This window comes from Leuciscus leuciscus, assembly GCF_965113295.1.
Source record: "Leuciscus leuciscus genome assembly, chromosome: 10".
In the NCBI taxonomy this organism is placed as follows: domain Eukaryota; kingdom Metazoa; phylum Chordata; class Actinopteri; order Cypriniformes; family Leuciscidae; genus Leuciscus; species Leuciscus leuciscus.
The window spans coordinates 21,349,913-21,366,082 of NC_138734.1; the positions used below are offsets into that span (position 1 = coordinate 21,349,913).

Here is a 16,170-nt window from a genome sequence, read left to right on the forward strand (position 1 = left end):
TTTTATGTGTCCTCAGAGTGAGCCCATACATATGTGTGTCAATTTTGGTGAAGATATCTCAATTCGCTTCGGAGTTATAGACATTTATATGAAAAAACACGTAAAAAATGACTGACACATGACTTTGATTGGAATTTACTACCCCTAAACATCAATATTTTTGCATTTGGGCATTGGCATATAGCTATCGACCTATGTTTCCAAACTTCTGACGGTGGTTTCGTCTCGATCGGACTAGCGGTTTCGAAGATATAGCCAAATGTTTTTTAAGCGCTAAATCACAACGCTACACAAACCGTAAGGCGAAACCTAGCATGTTTGGTATCGTGGGACTCGGCAACGATTCAGGACTCTAATGAGATGAGTCTCGTGAAAATAAGTCGACCACACCCAAAGTTATAAGCATTTGGGAAAAAAAATTCACCACTAGGTGGCGCTGTTTCGAAACTTCTCAGGTTCCTTCAGGACATCGTGATGATGACCAATCCCAAGTTTCATAACAATTTGTTCATGCGTTCATAAAATACAGCATTTTAGCACAAAATTCAAAATGGCTGACAGTCAAAATGGCCGATATGGTCAAATTGGATATCAGTCGAATCGGCATGTTGCCCTGAATCTAACGAGACCAATTTTATGATTTTTGGACAAACTGTTCAAAAGCTATAAGCAAAAATAGCCATTTTCCATATCTCCGGACCAGTAGGTGGTGCTGCGCCGAAACACAGCATGTAGCCTCAGGTCATGCCTGTGATGACATGTACCAAGTTTGGTCTGAATACGATAAACCGTTGCGGAGATAGAGCCCTACGACTGTTTTTGCAGGCGCTACGTAAAATTAGTTCGAGCGTTTTTCGAAAACGGTTTAACGAATCAATTTGAATTCCATAACTTTTGGTCAGCACTGCCTGAAGATGATCTGGTTCAATTTTCGTGCAAATCGGACAAACCATCTAGGACGAGTTCGAAAAAGTAGCTTTTAAGGACAATTCAAAATGGCGGCCATATTGTTATGACGAAAATGACGTCTTAGGGTGCAATCGAATCGGCATGAGCTCAGGAATCAGAGGAAAAAAGAATTTTGTTGATTGGCCAAACGGTTCAAAAGTTATTAGCAAAATAAAAGTGAAACTTTGGACAGGTGGTGGCGCTAGAGGGAATGACTTAGACACACCAAAATTGGTGTATTTAATGTTGGGACTGTCCTCTATCAGAATGTCAAACCATTACAACTTTCCCGCAATCGGTTCTATGGGCTGCCATAGACTCCCAGTCGGAAGAAACGGAAGAATAATAATAATAATAGGAACGGGAACAGATACAATAGGTGCCTACGCACCTTCGGTGCTTGGCCCCTAATTAAAGCTGCAAGCAGCATTTAGTGGGGCCAAGCACAATCAGATGACAAGACATGCCAACATTGCTGAAAGTGTCAGACCAACTGCAATAATGAGCAATTAAAGACATTAAAGATGATTTTAGGCAAAATGCCTGATAATTCATAGAAATAGTAAATAAAAATATGATTTAATGCATTATCACTTTCGACCAATACGTGGCGCAGTTACAAAACTGATGTGATGTGGTCTGAGTGAAGTGACAATGACACATATATAGTTTGGTGTCAAAATGTCAAGGCATTGCAGAGATAAAGCCTGAATAGTGCTTTTAGCATCATACATCAAATTTGCTGCTGCCCTATACGAAAACGGTTTCGTCAATCGACACGAAATCGATAACTTTTAGTCGGCACGGTCTGGAGATGATACGATTTGCTTTTGGTGAAAATCGGACAAACGGTGTATGTGGAGTTAGAAAAAGTAGGTTTTGAATGAAAATAAAACAAAACTGTATTGAAGTCAATGGGAATTTCATGTTTTGTTCTATTATAGCGCCACCAAGAGGCTCAGCCACACCATTTTTTTTACGTGTCATCAGAGTGAGCCCATACATATGTGTGTCAATTTTGGTGAAAATATCTCAATTCACTTCGGAGTTATAGACATTTATATGAAAAAACACGTAAAAAATGACTGACACATGACTTTGATTGAATTTTACTACCCCTTACTATCAATATTTTCGCATTTGGGCATTGGCGTATAGCTATCGACCTATGTTTCCAAACTTCTGACGGTGGTTTCGTCTCGATCAGACTAGCGGTTTCGAAGATATAGCCAAATGTTTTTTAAGCGCTAAATCACAACGCTACACAAACCGTAAGGCAAAACCTAGCATGTTTGGTATCGTAGGACTCGGCAAGGATTCAGGAGTCTAATTAGATGAGTTTCGTGAAAATATGTCGACCACACCCAAAGTTATAAGCATTTGAATAAAAATATTAACCACTAGGTGGCGCTGTTTCGAAACTTCTCAGGCTCCTTCAGGACATCGTGCTGATATCCCAGACCAAGTTTCGTAAGAATCCGTTCATGCGTTCTTAAAATACAGCATTTTAGCACAAAATTCGAAATGGCCGACAGTCAAAATGGCCGATATGGTCAAATTGGATATCAGTCGACTCAGCATGTCGCCCTGAATCTAACGAGACCAATTTTATGATTTTTGGACAAACTGTTCAGAAGTTATAAGCAAAAATAGCCATTTTTCATATCTCCGGACCAGTAGGTGGCGCTGCGCCGAAACGCAGCATGTAGCCTCAAGCCATGCTTGTGATGACATATACCAAGTTTGGTCTGAATACGATAAAGCGTTGCGAAGATACAGCCTTACGACTGTTTTTGCAAGCGCTACGTAAAATTTGTTCGAGCGTTTATTGAAAACGGTTTGACGAATCAACTAGATTCTAATAACTTTTTGTCAGCACTGCCTGAAGATGATCTGGTTCAATTTTCGTGCAAATCGGACAAACCGTCTAGGACGAGTTCGAAAAAGTAGGTTTTGAGAATAATTCAAAATGGCGGCCATATTTTAATGATGGAAAATGACTTCATAGGATGCAATCGAATCGTCATGAGCTCAGGAATCAGAGGAAAAAAGAAGTTTGTTGATTGGCCTTACGGTTCAAAAGTTATTAGCAAAATAAAAGTGAAATTTTGGACAGGTGGTGGCGCTAGAGGGAATGACTTAGAAACACCAAAATTGGTGTATTTAATGTTGGGACTGTCCTCTATCAGAATGTCAAACCAAAACAACTTTCCCGCAATCGGTTCTATGGGCTGCCATAGACTCCAAGAGCGGAAGAATAATAATAATAAATATAGCTGCAAGCAGCAATTACCGGGGCCAAGCGCAAGTAGATGACAGGATATGCCAACATGGCTGAAGGTGTCAGACCAACTGCAACAATGAGCAATTAAAGACATTTAAAGAGGATTTTAGACGAAATGGCTGAAAAATCATAGAAACAGTCAATAAAAATATGATTTAATGCATTATCACTTTCGACCAATAGGTGGCGCAGTTACAAAACTGATGTGATGTGGTCAGAGTGAAGTGACAATGACACATACAAAGTTTGGTGTCAATATTTCAAGGGATTGCAGAGATAAAGCCTGAATAGTGCTATTAGCATCATGCCTCAACTTTGCTGCTGCGCTATACGAAAACGGTTTGGTCTATCCACACGAAATCCATAACTTTTAGTCGGCACGGTCTGGAGATGATACGATTCGATTTTGGTGAAAATCGGACAAACGGTCTAGGAGGAGTTTGAAAAAGTAGGTTTTGAATGAAAATCAAGATGGCGGACAGGAAGTTTGGCCAAATAAGGTAAACTTGGTATCTATGTTCTCGGCTTGACCCAAGGAATCTATTAAGACCAGTGGCATTTCAGTAGCCAGATTTATTCAAAAGTTATTAGCCTTTTTGTTAATGTTGTTTTAACTTTTGACCACTAGGTGGCGCTGTTTCGAAACTTCTCACGCTCCTTCAGAACATCGTGCTGATGACCCATACCAAGTTTCGTAACAATCCGTTCATGCGTTCTTAAAATACAGCATTTTAGCACAAAATTCAAAATGGCCGACAGTCAAAATGGCCGATATGGTAAAATTTGATATCAGTCGACTCGGCATGTTGCCCTGAATCTAACGAGACCAATTTTATGATTTTTGGACAAATTGTTCAGAAGTTATAAGCAAAAATAGCCATTTTTCATATCTCCGGACCAGTAGGTGGCGCTGCGCCGAAACGCAGCATGTAGCCTCAGGTCATGCTTGTGATGACATGTACCAATTTTGGTCTGAATCCGATAAAGCGTTGCGGAGATACAGCCCTACGACTGTTTTCGCAAGCGCTACGTAAAATGTGTTCGAGCGTTATTCGAAAACGGTTTGACGAATCAATTTGAATTCCATAACTTTTTGTCAGCACTGCCTGAAGATGATCTGGTTCAATTTTCGTGCAAATCGGACAAACCGTCTAGGACGAGTTCGAAAAAGTAGCTTTTTCAGCACATTCAAAATGGCGGCCATATTTATAAGCCGGAAAATGACGTCATAGGGTGCAATCGAATCGTCATGAGCTCAGGAATCAGAGGAAAAAAGAATTTTGTTGATTGGCCAAACGGTTCAAAAGTTATTAGCAAAATAAAAGTGAAATTTTGGACAGGTGGTGGCGCTAGAGGGATTGGTTTTAAGACACCAAATTTGGCATGGTGACTTTTTGGACTGTCCTCTATCGTTGTGCCAAATTTCATAACTTTCCCGCAAGCGGTTCTATGGGCTGCCATAGACTCCCAGAGCGGAAGAAGAAGAAGAAGAATAATAATAATAATAATAATAAGAACCGGAACAAAAACAATAGGTGCCTCCGCACCTTCGGTGCTTGGCCCCTAAATATAGCTGCAAGCAGCCATTACCGGGGCCAAGCAGAATAAGACGACAAGACATGGCTGAAAGTGTCAGATCAACTGCAACAATGAGCAATTAAAGACATTTAAAGAGGATTTTAGGCGAAATGGCTGAAAAATCATAGAAAGAGTAATTAAAAATATGATTTAATTGATTGTCACTTTTGACCATTAGGTGGCGCTGTCTCAAAATATTTTGAATACCTTTAGGGGATGATGCTGATGGCACATTCTGAGTTTTGTAATATTACACTAATGCATTTGTTTAGTATAGCACTTTATTTCACAAAACTGTATTGAAGTCAATGGGAATTTCATGTTTTGTTCTATTATAGCGCCACCAAGAGGCTCAGTCCCACAATTTTTTTTATGTGTCCTCAGAGTGAGCCCATACATATGTGTGTCGATTTTGGTGAAAATATCTCAATTCGCTTCAGAGTTATAGACATTTATATGAAAAAACACGTAAAAAATGACTGACACATGACTTTGATTGGAATTTACTACCCCTAAACATCAATATTTTCGCATTTGGGCATTGGCGTATAGCTATCGACCTATGTTTCCAAACTTCTGACGGTGGTTTCGTCTCGATCGGACAAACGGTTTCGAAGATATAGCCAAATGTTTTTTAAGCGCTAAATCACAACGCTACACAAACCGTGAGGCGAAACCTAGCATGTTTGGTATCGTTGGACTCGGCAAGGATTCAGGAGTCTAATGAGATGAGTTTGGTGAAAATAAGTCAACCACACCCAAAGTTATAAGCATTTGAAAAAAAAAATTCACCACTAGGTGGCGCTGTTTCGAAACTTCTCACGCTCCTTCAGAACATCGTGCTGATGACCCATACCAAGTTTCGTAACAATCCGTTCATGCGTTCTTAAAATACAGCATTTTAGCACAAAATTCAAAATGGCCGACAGTCAAAATGGCCGATATGGTAAAATTTTATATCAGTCGACTCGGCATGTTGACCTGAATCTAACGAGACCAATTTTATGATTTTTGGACAAACCATTCATAAGTTATAAGCAAAAATAGCCATTTTTCATATCTCCGGACCAGTAGGTGGCGCTGCGCCGAAACGCAGCATGTAGCCTCAGGTCATGCTTGTGATGACATGTACCAATTTTGGTCTGAATCCGATAAAGCGTTGCGGAGATACAGCCCTACGACTGTTTTTGCAAGCGCTACGTAAAATGTGTTCGAGCGTTATTCGAAAACGGTTTGACGAATCAATTTGAATTCCATAACTTTTGGTCAGCACTGCCTGAAGATGATCTGGTTCAATTTTCGTGCAAATCGGACAAACCGTCTAGGACGAGTTCGAAAAAGTAGCTTTTTCAGCACATTCAAAATGGCGACCATATTTATAAGCCGGAAAATGACGTCATAGGGTGCAATCGAATCGGCATGAGCTCAGGAATCAGAGGAAAAAAGAATTTTGTTGATTGGCCTTACGCTTCAAAAGTTATTAGCATAATAAAAGTGAAACTTTGGACAGGTGGTGGCGCTAGAGGGAGTGACTTAGAAACACCAAAATTGGTGTATTTAATGTTGGGACTGTCCTCTATCAGAATGTCAAACCAAAACAACTTTCCCGCAATCGGTTCTATGGGCTGCCATAGACGCCCAGTCGGAAGAAGAATAATAATAATAATTAAAGCTGCAAGCAGCATTTATCGGGGTTCAAGCATTTAAGGCCTTTAAGCACATAAGCATTTAAGACATTACGTTTTATTTAGCAAGCTTTTAACCACTGAAATAATAGATGGAAAAATCCATTTACAGCTAATACAGGCAATTTACCATAGGAAATACATGGTTTTCAAACCTTTTTGCCAGTTATAGCGCCACCTATTGTCCAATCTCCATGAAACTCTGCATGCTTCTTCACCATGTTATGACACATATGCCCACCAATTTTCGTGAAGTTCTGAGTTTTTATTTATGATTTATAGGCATTTTAATGTATTTTGCCACGCCCCTTTTATAAATTACCCTATTACAGCCACCCAAATGCAAAAGTTCAACTTTTTTTCGATAATTATTTATCTAGAGAGTCCAGAGAATTGTCCTAGACTGGTCTGGTTCCGATCGGGCGAAAAACCAGGGACTAGTTCGCAAAAGTAGGTTTTTAACATATTCATGAATATTTAATGAACGGTTTGATTGACAGCAATGGTTCTTGAGGCAAAGTTGTTCAGCATGAGCAGATCTATCAAATGATATGCATTTTGTGATGATAAGTGTAACACCACGTGATTACAGAGCCATAAAACTCGTTAGCGCCAACTAGTGGCCGATTTCTTTCAAAATTCTTACAGACCTCTAGGGGCTTGAGCCGAACATGCCCACCGAGTTTCGCTCCGATCGGACTTCGTTAACGGTGCTCAAATTTCATTGGCCAATGGCGGCCATGTTTTTCGAGATACGCCAATATCCTTTTAGACATACATGGCCCCTTGGGCCAAGACACTGCATACCAAATTTCAAGTCATTCGGAAAAACGGTCAGGTGTCTATACGTTTTTATTGTTTTATAGCGCCACCATGAGGCCAATCGACGCAATTTTTTTACTGTGACCTCAAATTGACCTCCTACATATATGTACCAAGTTTGGTGAAGATATCTCATTTCGTTCACGAGTTATAACAATTTAAGTAAAACTGACTCCGCCTCCTTCGAACATTTTGGCACCCCATAGCGACCTTGAATCGAAATTTCAACTTTTTTTCGATAATTATTGATCTTCAGACTCCAGAGAACATTTCTGCACTGGTTTGGTTCCGATCGGACAAAAAACCACAGACTAGTTCGCAAAAGTAGGTTTTTGACAAAATTCAAAATGGCGGAAAAATTTGCATACCGGAAATGAAATCGGAGATATACGTTTTTTCCGCCTTGAGCCAAGGATTACAGTGATATAAGACACTTGAGTCTACGACCAACCGTCTAGGAGTTATTAGCGATTTTATACTTTTGCTTACTATAGCGCCACCTATTGGCCAATCGGGGTCATAATTTGATAACCTCTCCTCGATTTTTGTACTACCTTCTGGCAAAGTCTCAAGTCTCCAGCACTTACGGTTTGGGCTGCACGATGCGTTTTACGGCAGAATAATAATAATAAAAATCCTTACAATTACAATAGGGTTTCAGCACTTCGTGCTTGAACCCCTAATAATAAAAATCAGTACAATTACAATAGGGTTTCAGCACTTCGTGCTTGAACCCCTAATAAAAATTGTCCGATCTTCACGAAACTTGGCATGCTTCTTCACCATGTTAGGACACATATGCTCATCGATTTTTGTGAAGTTTGAGGTTTTCCCTTAGGTTGTATAGGCTTTTGAGTGTTTTTTGTCCCTCCACTTTCCTAAATGACCCTGTTACAGCCAGGCAAATGCAAAAGTTCAACTTTTTTTCGATAATTATTTATCTAGAGAGTCCAGAGAATTGTCCTAGACTGGTCTTGTTCTGATTGGACCAAAAACCAGGGACTAGTTTGCCAAAGTAGGCTTTGGACAAAAGTGGCCATATAAATTTTTTTTTTGCTCAAATCGGGATTTGGAGATAGCCATGTTGTTCGTCTGGAGCCAGGGATCACAGTGATGCTAAATTTGAGCCTCTAGGACAAACTATGTAGGAGTTATGACCAATTTAGTAAATGTGGTCATTATAGCACCACCTATTGGCCAATCTGGGCCATATTTTGATAGGTTCTCCCCAAATTGAGCACTATCATTTGGCCAACTTTCAAGGTTCCAGCTCTTACGGTTTGGTCTGCACGATGCGTTTTAGGGGAAAATAATAATAATAATAAAAATCCTTACAATAACAATAGGGTTTCAGCATTTCATGCTTGAACCCCTAATAAGAAGAGACGTTTTTGCCAGTTATAGCGCCACCTATTGTCCGATCTTCACGAAACTTGGCATGCTTCTTCACCATGTTAGGACACATATGTCCATCGATTTTTGTGAAGTTTGGTGTTTTCCCTTAGGTTGTATAGGCTTTTGAGTGTTTTTTGTCCCTCCACTTTCCTAAATGACCCTGTTACAGCCAGGCAAATGCAAAAGTTCAACTTTTTTTCGATAATTATTTATCTAGAGAGTCCAGAGAATTGTCCTAGACTGGTCTTGTTCTGATTGGACCAAAAACCAGGGACTAGTTTGCCAAAGTAGGCTTTGGACAAAAGTGGCCATATAAATTTTTTTTTTGCTCAAATCGGGATTTGGAGATAGCCATGTTGTTCGTCTGGAGCCAGGGATCACAGTGATGCTAAATTTGAGCCTCTAGGACAAACTATGTAGGAGTTATGACCAATTTAGTAAATGTGGTCATTATAGCACCACCTATTGGCCAATCTGGGCCATATTTTGATAGGTTCTCCCCAAATTGAGCACTATCATTTGGCCAACTTTCAAGGTTCCAGCTCTTACGGTTTGGTCTGCACGATGCGTTTTAGGGGAAAATAATAATAATAATAAAAATCCTTACAATAACAATAGGGTTTCAGCATTTCATGCTTGAACCCCTAATTAAAGCTGCAAGCAGCATTTATCGGGGTTCAAGCATTTAAGGCCTTTAAGCACATAAGCATTTAAGACATTAAGTTTTATTTAGCAAGCTTTTAACCACTGAAATAATAGATGGAAAAATCCATTTACAGCCAATAAAGGCAATTTACCATAGGAAATATGTGGTTTTCAAACCTTTTTGCCAGTTATAGCGCCACCTATGGTCCAATCTCCATGAAACTCTGCATGCTTCTTCACCATGTTATGACACATATGCCCACCAATTTTCGTGAAGTTCTGAGTTTTCATTTATGATTTATAGGCATTTTAGTGTATTTTGCCACGCCCCTTTTATAAATTACCCTATTACAGCCACCCAAATGCAAAAGTTCAACTTTTTTTCGATAATTATTGATCTAGAGAGTCCAGAGAATTGTCCTAGACTGGTCTGGTTCCGATCGGGCGAAAAACCAGGGACTAGTTCGCAAAAGTAGGTTTTTAACATATTCATGAATATTTAATGAACGGTTTGATTGACAGCAATGGTTCTTGAGGCAAAGTTGTTCAAGATGAGCAGATCTATCAGATGATATGCATTTTGTGATGATAAGTGTAACACCACGTGATTACAGAGCCATAAAACTCGTTAGCGCCAACTAGTGGCCGATTTCTTTCAAAATTCTTACAGACCTCTAGGACCATGAGTCGAACATGCCCATCGAGTTTCGTTCCGATCGGACTTCGTTAACGGTGCTCAAATTTCATTGGCCAATGGCGGCCATGTTTTTTGAGATACGCCAATATCCTTTTAGACATACATGGCCCGTTGGGCCAAGACACTGCATACCAAATTTCAAGTCATTCGGAAAAACGGTCAGGTGTCTATACGTTGTTTTTTTTTTATAGCGCCACCATGAGGCCAATCGACGCAATTTTTTTACTGTGACCTCAAATTGACCGTCTACATATGTGTACCAAGTTTGGTGAAAATATCTAATTTCGTTCACGAGTTATAACAATTTTAGTAAAACTGACTCTGCCTCCTTCGAACATTTTGGCGCCCCATAGCGACCATGAATCGAAATTTCAACTTTTTTTCGATAATTATTGATAGTCAGACTCCAGAGAACATTTCTGCACTGGTTTGGTTCCGATCGGACAAAAAACCACAGACTAGTTCGCAAAAGTAGGTTTTTGACAAAATTCAAAATGGCGGAAAAATTTGCCTACCGGAAATAAAATCGGAGATATACGTTTTGTCCGCCTTGAGCCAAGGATTACAGTGATATAAGACACTTGAGTCTACGACAAACCGTCTAGGAGTTATTAGCGATTTTATACTTTTGCTTGCTATAGCGCCACCTATTGGCCAATCGGGGTCATAATTTGATAACCTCTCCTCGATTTTTGTACTACCATCTGGCAAAGTTTCAAGGTTCCAGCTCTTACGGTTTGGGCTGCACGATGCGTTTTACGGCGGAAGAATAATAATAAAAATCCTTACAATTACAATAGGGTTTCAGCACTTCGTGCTTGAACCCCTAATAATAATAACAAGCAGCATTTATCGGGGTTCAAGCTATTAAGGTCTTTAAGGTTTTTATGCATCAAAAGTTATAAAGTTTTATTTAGCAAGCATGTAACCACTGACATAATAGATGGAAAAGACCATGTTCTAGCATGATTTACCATGATATACCACATTCTAGCATGATTTACCATAGTTTATCATGATTTACCATGGTTTACCATTATTTACCATGTTCTAGCATAGTTTACCATGATTTTATCTTAATTTACTTTGATTTACCATGTTCTAGCATGATTTACCATGATTTTCCACATTCTAGCATGATTTACCATAGTTTATCATGATTTACCATGGTTTACCATGATTTACCCTGTTCTAGCATAGTTTACCATGAATTCATCACAGTTTACCTTGATTTACCATGTTCTAGCATGTTTTAGCATGATTTACCATGATATGCCACATTCTAGCATGATTTACCATAGTTTATCATGATTTACCATAGTTTACCATGATTTACCCTGTTCTAGCATAGTTTACCATGATTTACCCTGTTCTAGCATAGTTTACCATGATTTACCCTGTTCTAGCATAGTTTACCATGAATTCATCTCAGTTTACCTTGATTTACCATGTTCTAGCGTGATTTACCATGATGTACCAAATTACTAGCAAGTATGTGAAGTGTCAGTGCAAATGAATGATAAATACTGACAACATCTGAATGTGTTATAATAGTTATTGTTATACAAGTGATTTTTTAATGTCTAATTATGAATTCAAAAGCACATGTCAAAAGACTTCATTAATAAGTAGAATGGCCAGCAGAGGGCACTAGAAGACCATTATTGGCTCAGTTTCAGTTTAATCTTCATGATTTTCACCAGTTTTCTGCACTAAAGCAAACCAGTCTTTCCATGTTAACTCCATAATGCATGCTTACACACACACATACACACACACACACACACACACACACACACACACACACACACACACACACACACACACACACACACACACACACACACACACTAATACTTTAACAGATGGATTTTGACTAAATGTAATTGTAAATGTTAAAATAATGATTTTATAAAGTCTAATTATGAATTATAGAAACAATATGACAAAATAACTATTTTAAACAGCAGGGGGCAGTAAAATACCACTTATTGGCTTAATATGCCATTGTATTCATATTATTTTCACCTTTTTAAACTGTTATAGAGTCAAATTTTGTCCGATCTGTCTGAAATTTTTCATGCTTGTTCAGAGTGATATTTCACATGTTCTGACTTGTTTTTAAGAAGATCTGAGCATCTTAAAAGATATAAGCTTTCGGGGACACTTGGTTTGACCCTATTATAGCCATCCAAATTAAGTAGTTCAACTTTTTCTGATAATTACTGATCTAGAGAGTCCAGAGAATTGTACTGCACTAGTTTTGAACATTATTATATGAACATTATATGATCATAGATGGAAAAGACCATTTACAGCCAATGCAGGCAATTTACCATAGGTAATATATGGTTTTAAAGCTTTTTAACAGTTATAGCGCCACCTTTGGTCCGATCTCCATAAAATTTGGCATGCTTCTTAATGATGTTATGTCACATATGCTCACCAATTTTTGTGAAGTTCTGAGCTTTCATTTAGGATTTATAGGCTTTTTAATGTATTTTGCCACGCCCATTTTATAAATGACCCTATTACAGCCATCCAAATGCAAAAGTTCAACTTTTTTTCGATAATTATTGATCTAGAGAGTCCAGAGAATTGTCCTAGACTGGTCTGGCTCCGATCGGGCGAAAAACCTAGGACTAGTTCGCAAAAGTAGGTTTTTAACATATTCATGAATATCTAATGAACGGTTTGATTGACAGCAATGGTTCTTGAGGCAAAGTTGTTCAGCATGAGCAGATCTATCAGATGATATGCATTTTGTGACAATAAGTGTAACACCACGTGATTACAGAGCCTTAAAACTCGTTAGCGCCAACTAGTGGCCGATTTCTTTCAAAATTCTTACAGACCTCTAGGGGCTTGAGCCGAACATGCCCACCGAGTTTCGTTCCGATCGGACTTCGTTAATAGGTGCTCAAACCTCATTGGCCAATGGCGGCCATGTTTTTCGAGATACGCCAATATCCTTTTAGACATACATGGCCCCTTGGGCCAAGACACTGCATACCAAATTTCAAGTCATTCGGAAAAACGGTCAGGTGTCTATATGTTTTTATTGATTTATAGCGCCACCATGAGGCCAATCGATGCAATTTTTTTACTGTGACCCCAGACTGAACCCATACACATGTGTAACGAGTTTGGTTAAGCTATCTCATTTACTTTTTGAGTTATAGCCATTTTAGTAAAATAGGCTCCTCCCACAATGTTCATTTTATGCCCCCTAGCGACCATGAATAAAAATTTCGACTTTTTTTTGACAATTACTGATCTTCAGACTCCAGAGAACATTTCTGCACTGGTTTGGTTCCGATAGGGCAAAAAACCACAGACTAGTTCGCAAAAGTAGATTTTTGACAAAATTCAAAATGGCGGAAAATCTATCATGGCGGAAATGAAATCGGAGATATACGTTTTGTTCGTCAGGCGTCCAGCTTTCCAATGATATAAGACACTTGAGTCTACGACAAACGGTCTAGGAGTTATGAGCTGTTTCGCGCTTTTGGTTGCTATAGCGCCACCTATGGGCCAATCGGGGTCATAATCTCTAAACCTCTCCTCGATTTTTGTACTACCATCTGGCAAAGTTTCAATGCTCTAGCCCTTACGGTTTGGGCTGCACGATGCGTTTTACGGCAGAAGAATAATAATAATAATTAAAGCTGCAAGCAGCATTTATCGGGGTTCAAGCAGTTAAGGCCTTTAAGGACTTTAAGCACAAAAGCATCAAAAGTTGTTAAGTTTTACACCACGTGATTACAGAGCCATAAAACTCATTAGCGCCAACTAGTGGCCGATTTCTTTCAAAACTCTTACAGACCTCTAGGGCCATGAGTCGAACATGCCCATCGAGTTTCGTTCCGATTGGCCTCCGTTAACCTTGTCTAATAGGTGCTCAAATTTCATTGGTCGATGGCGGCCATGTTTTTCGAGATACGCCAACGTCCTCATAGACATACATGGCACCTTGGACCAAGACACTGCATACCAATTTTCAAGTCAATTGGACTAACGGTCAGGTGGTTATAGCCTGTTTTATGTTTGGAACATGTTTTGTTCCTCGCGGAGTACCTCTGGAATGCTTCTGCGGAGGTTTATTGTTTTATCCGCAGCAATAAAGTTTGTCGGCGTCTAAATGGATCGCGCTCTGGATCACTAACAGGAATTATTCTCGTCATGTATACACTTAACTTTATGAAAAGCGGGATTGACGCACTGCAAGCAGAGAGATGATTTCTGGCTGCCTCCGCAAAAATTGTCTTCGGCGGACAGCCCGCTGTCTTTGGAACGATTTTAGTACTTTTGCGGCAGACAAACACATGTGTTTCTCTTTCTGGATCTTTTCTTTGAAAACAAAACCAAAGGTTAAAAAAAAAAGAACAAATGTGAAGCGAGCAATTCTATCCATTTTGACGCCTTTTCATTCATAGCGGTTACCAAGCAACACGATTACGCACCAGCTGCAACTTGATGACACAAGCATACTGCGGTTCGGATACAAATAATATGTGAACACAAGTCCATCGGGGGCAGGGGGGGAGCAATCGAACTCGGGTTAGGAACAGGCAATCGAACCAAGTGTGAAAGCGCCCTTAGTCTAGTTTTAGTCAATGAAAATTGTATTTTAGTCTCTTTTTAGAAATGCAATTCTATTTAACCCAGTCAATATAGTGTATCACTATGGAAAAATAGCGAAAATAGTGAACAGAAAAGTAACACTCGTCTCATTCGTGGAGGTTGAAAAACAAGTTCTTTCTGACATCCAAGATTATTAATTTAAATGCAAAAGAAAAGGCATGAGAGTCGGTTGTTTTTGTCAATTTTAAGTTTTAATTTAAAATATTTGTCATTTTAATATAACTATATGGCTAAATATTTTACCACTTGCTAATAAATCTAGATAGAAGTAGTGCATTGAATTAGGGGTCGACCGATTATCGGCGTGGCCGATTATCGGCGCCGATATTAAGCATTTTTATTGTTATCGGTATCGGCCATTTTCAAAACCGATTTGCCGATAAAAAACATTTTATTTTGAAATGCGCGATCTGGCACTGATCCAGCCACCTCAGTCAGAGCGCACCGCTCTGTGGCCTAGGCTAAGCCCCGCCCATCGTCCATCTGATTTGTTGGGAGTCACGAGCCTGGCCAATCACTACGGCTGGCGCGGCTGGAAAATGTTCCGCTCTCACACCGAAAGCACAGGAGCTGCTTCAGTGATCATCATCACACATCACTCAGTTATCTCTCGAAGGTAAGAATGCAGTAAACATTCCTGAAGTTGCATTAAATCACTACACTGAAGTTGCAAAACACCTAAATATAATCGATTTATGATGACAAGCCCCGTTCACAGTTATTATACTGTGAATTCCCGGTCAATGTCCGTCATTGCAGTGATATGCTTTAACGGATCATCACATCAGTGCTGAGATAGTGAAACTAAAACCTACTTCTCTCACCATTCGGCCAACTTAACGTTATATTGTGAATAGATTATCAACACGAATGAATTCACTCACGTCTGCTGCGGTTTTTTTTGTGTTGTTCACATCGCTTCACTGAACAGCGTCCGTTCCGTTAGGGCTCTTAGTCAAAAAATTTCGCATATTTGGAGAAATATTGCTTTATTCTAAGATTCAGAATTACCATTATGCAATTTTGAAGAGCTGAAAGGGCATCAAGCGCGAGCTCTTACGCCCTGACGCGACGCGAGCTCCCTATTCCTGATTTAGTTATCTCCGCGGCCGCGCTCTCTCATTTGACTAATAACGTAAGTTGTCAATCTCACATTGCACGTTTCTGGATGATGCTGTCCTGTATACTTCCTAGTTTGTATCGCCGTGATAAACAGTCAAACAAACATTTTACACATCAAAAATAAAAAAAACACTATTACAATATGGGTTGTGTGTGATTTTATTGCAATTCTGGGTATACTCATATGAATAATGTTCACATTATGCATGCAAATGCAGGTGTAGCGATTAGCTGCAAATAAAATGCTAAATATGCACACACATATATATATACATATAAATATATAAATAAATATATATATATATATATATATATATATATATATATATATATATATAAATATATATATA

The 16,170-nt window shown here is 39.1% G+C and overlaps 1 protein-coding gene across 1 annotated transcript in view; it reads right to left on the reverse strand.

Moving 5' to 3' along the window:
- LOC309508491 (uncharacterized protein) overlaps positions 1-16,170 on the reverse strand; it is a gene marked incomplete at both ends in the record, with an annotated part of 398,710 nt that overhangs the window by 140,486 nt on the left and 242,054 nt on the right. The window lies entirely within an intron of this gene.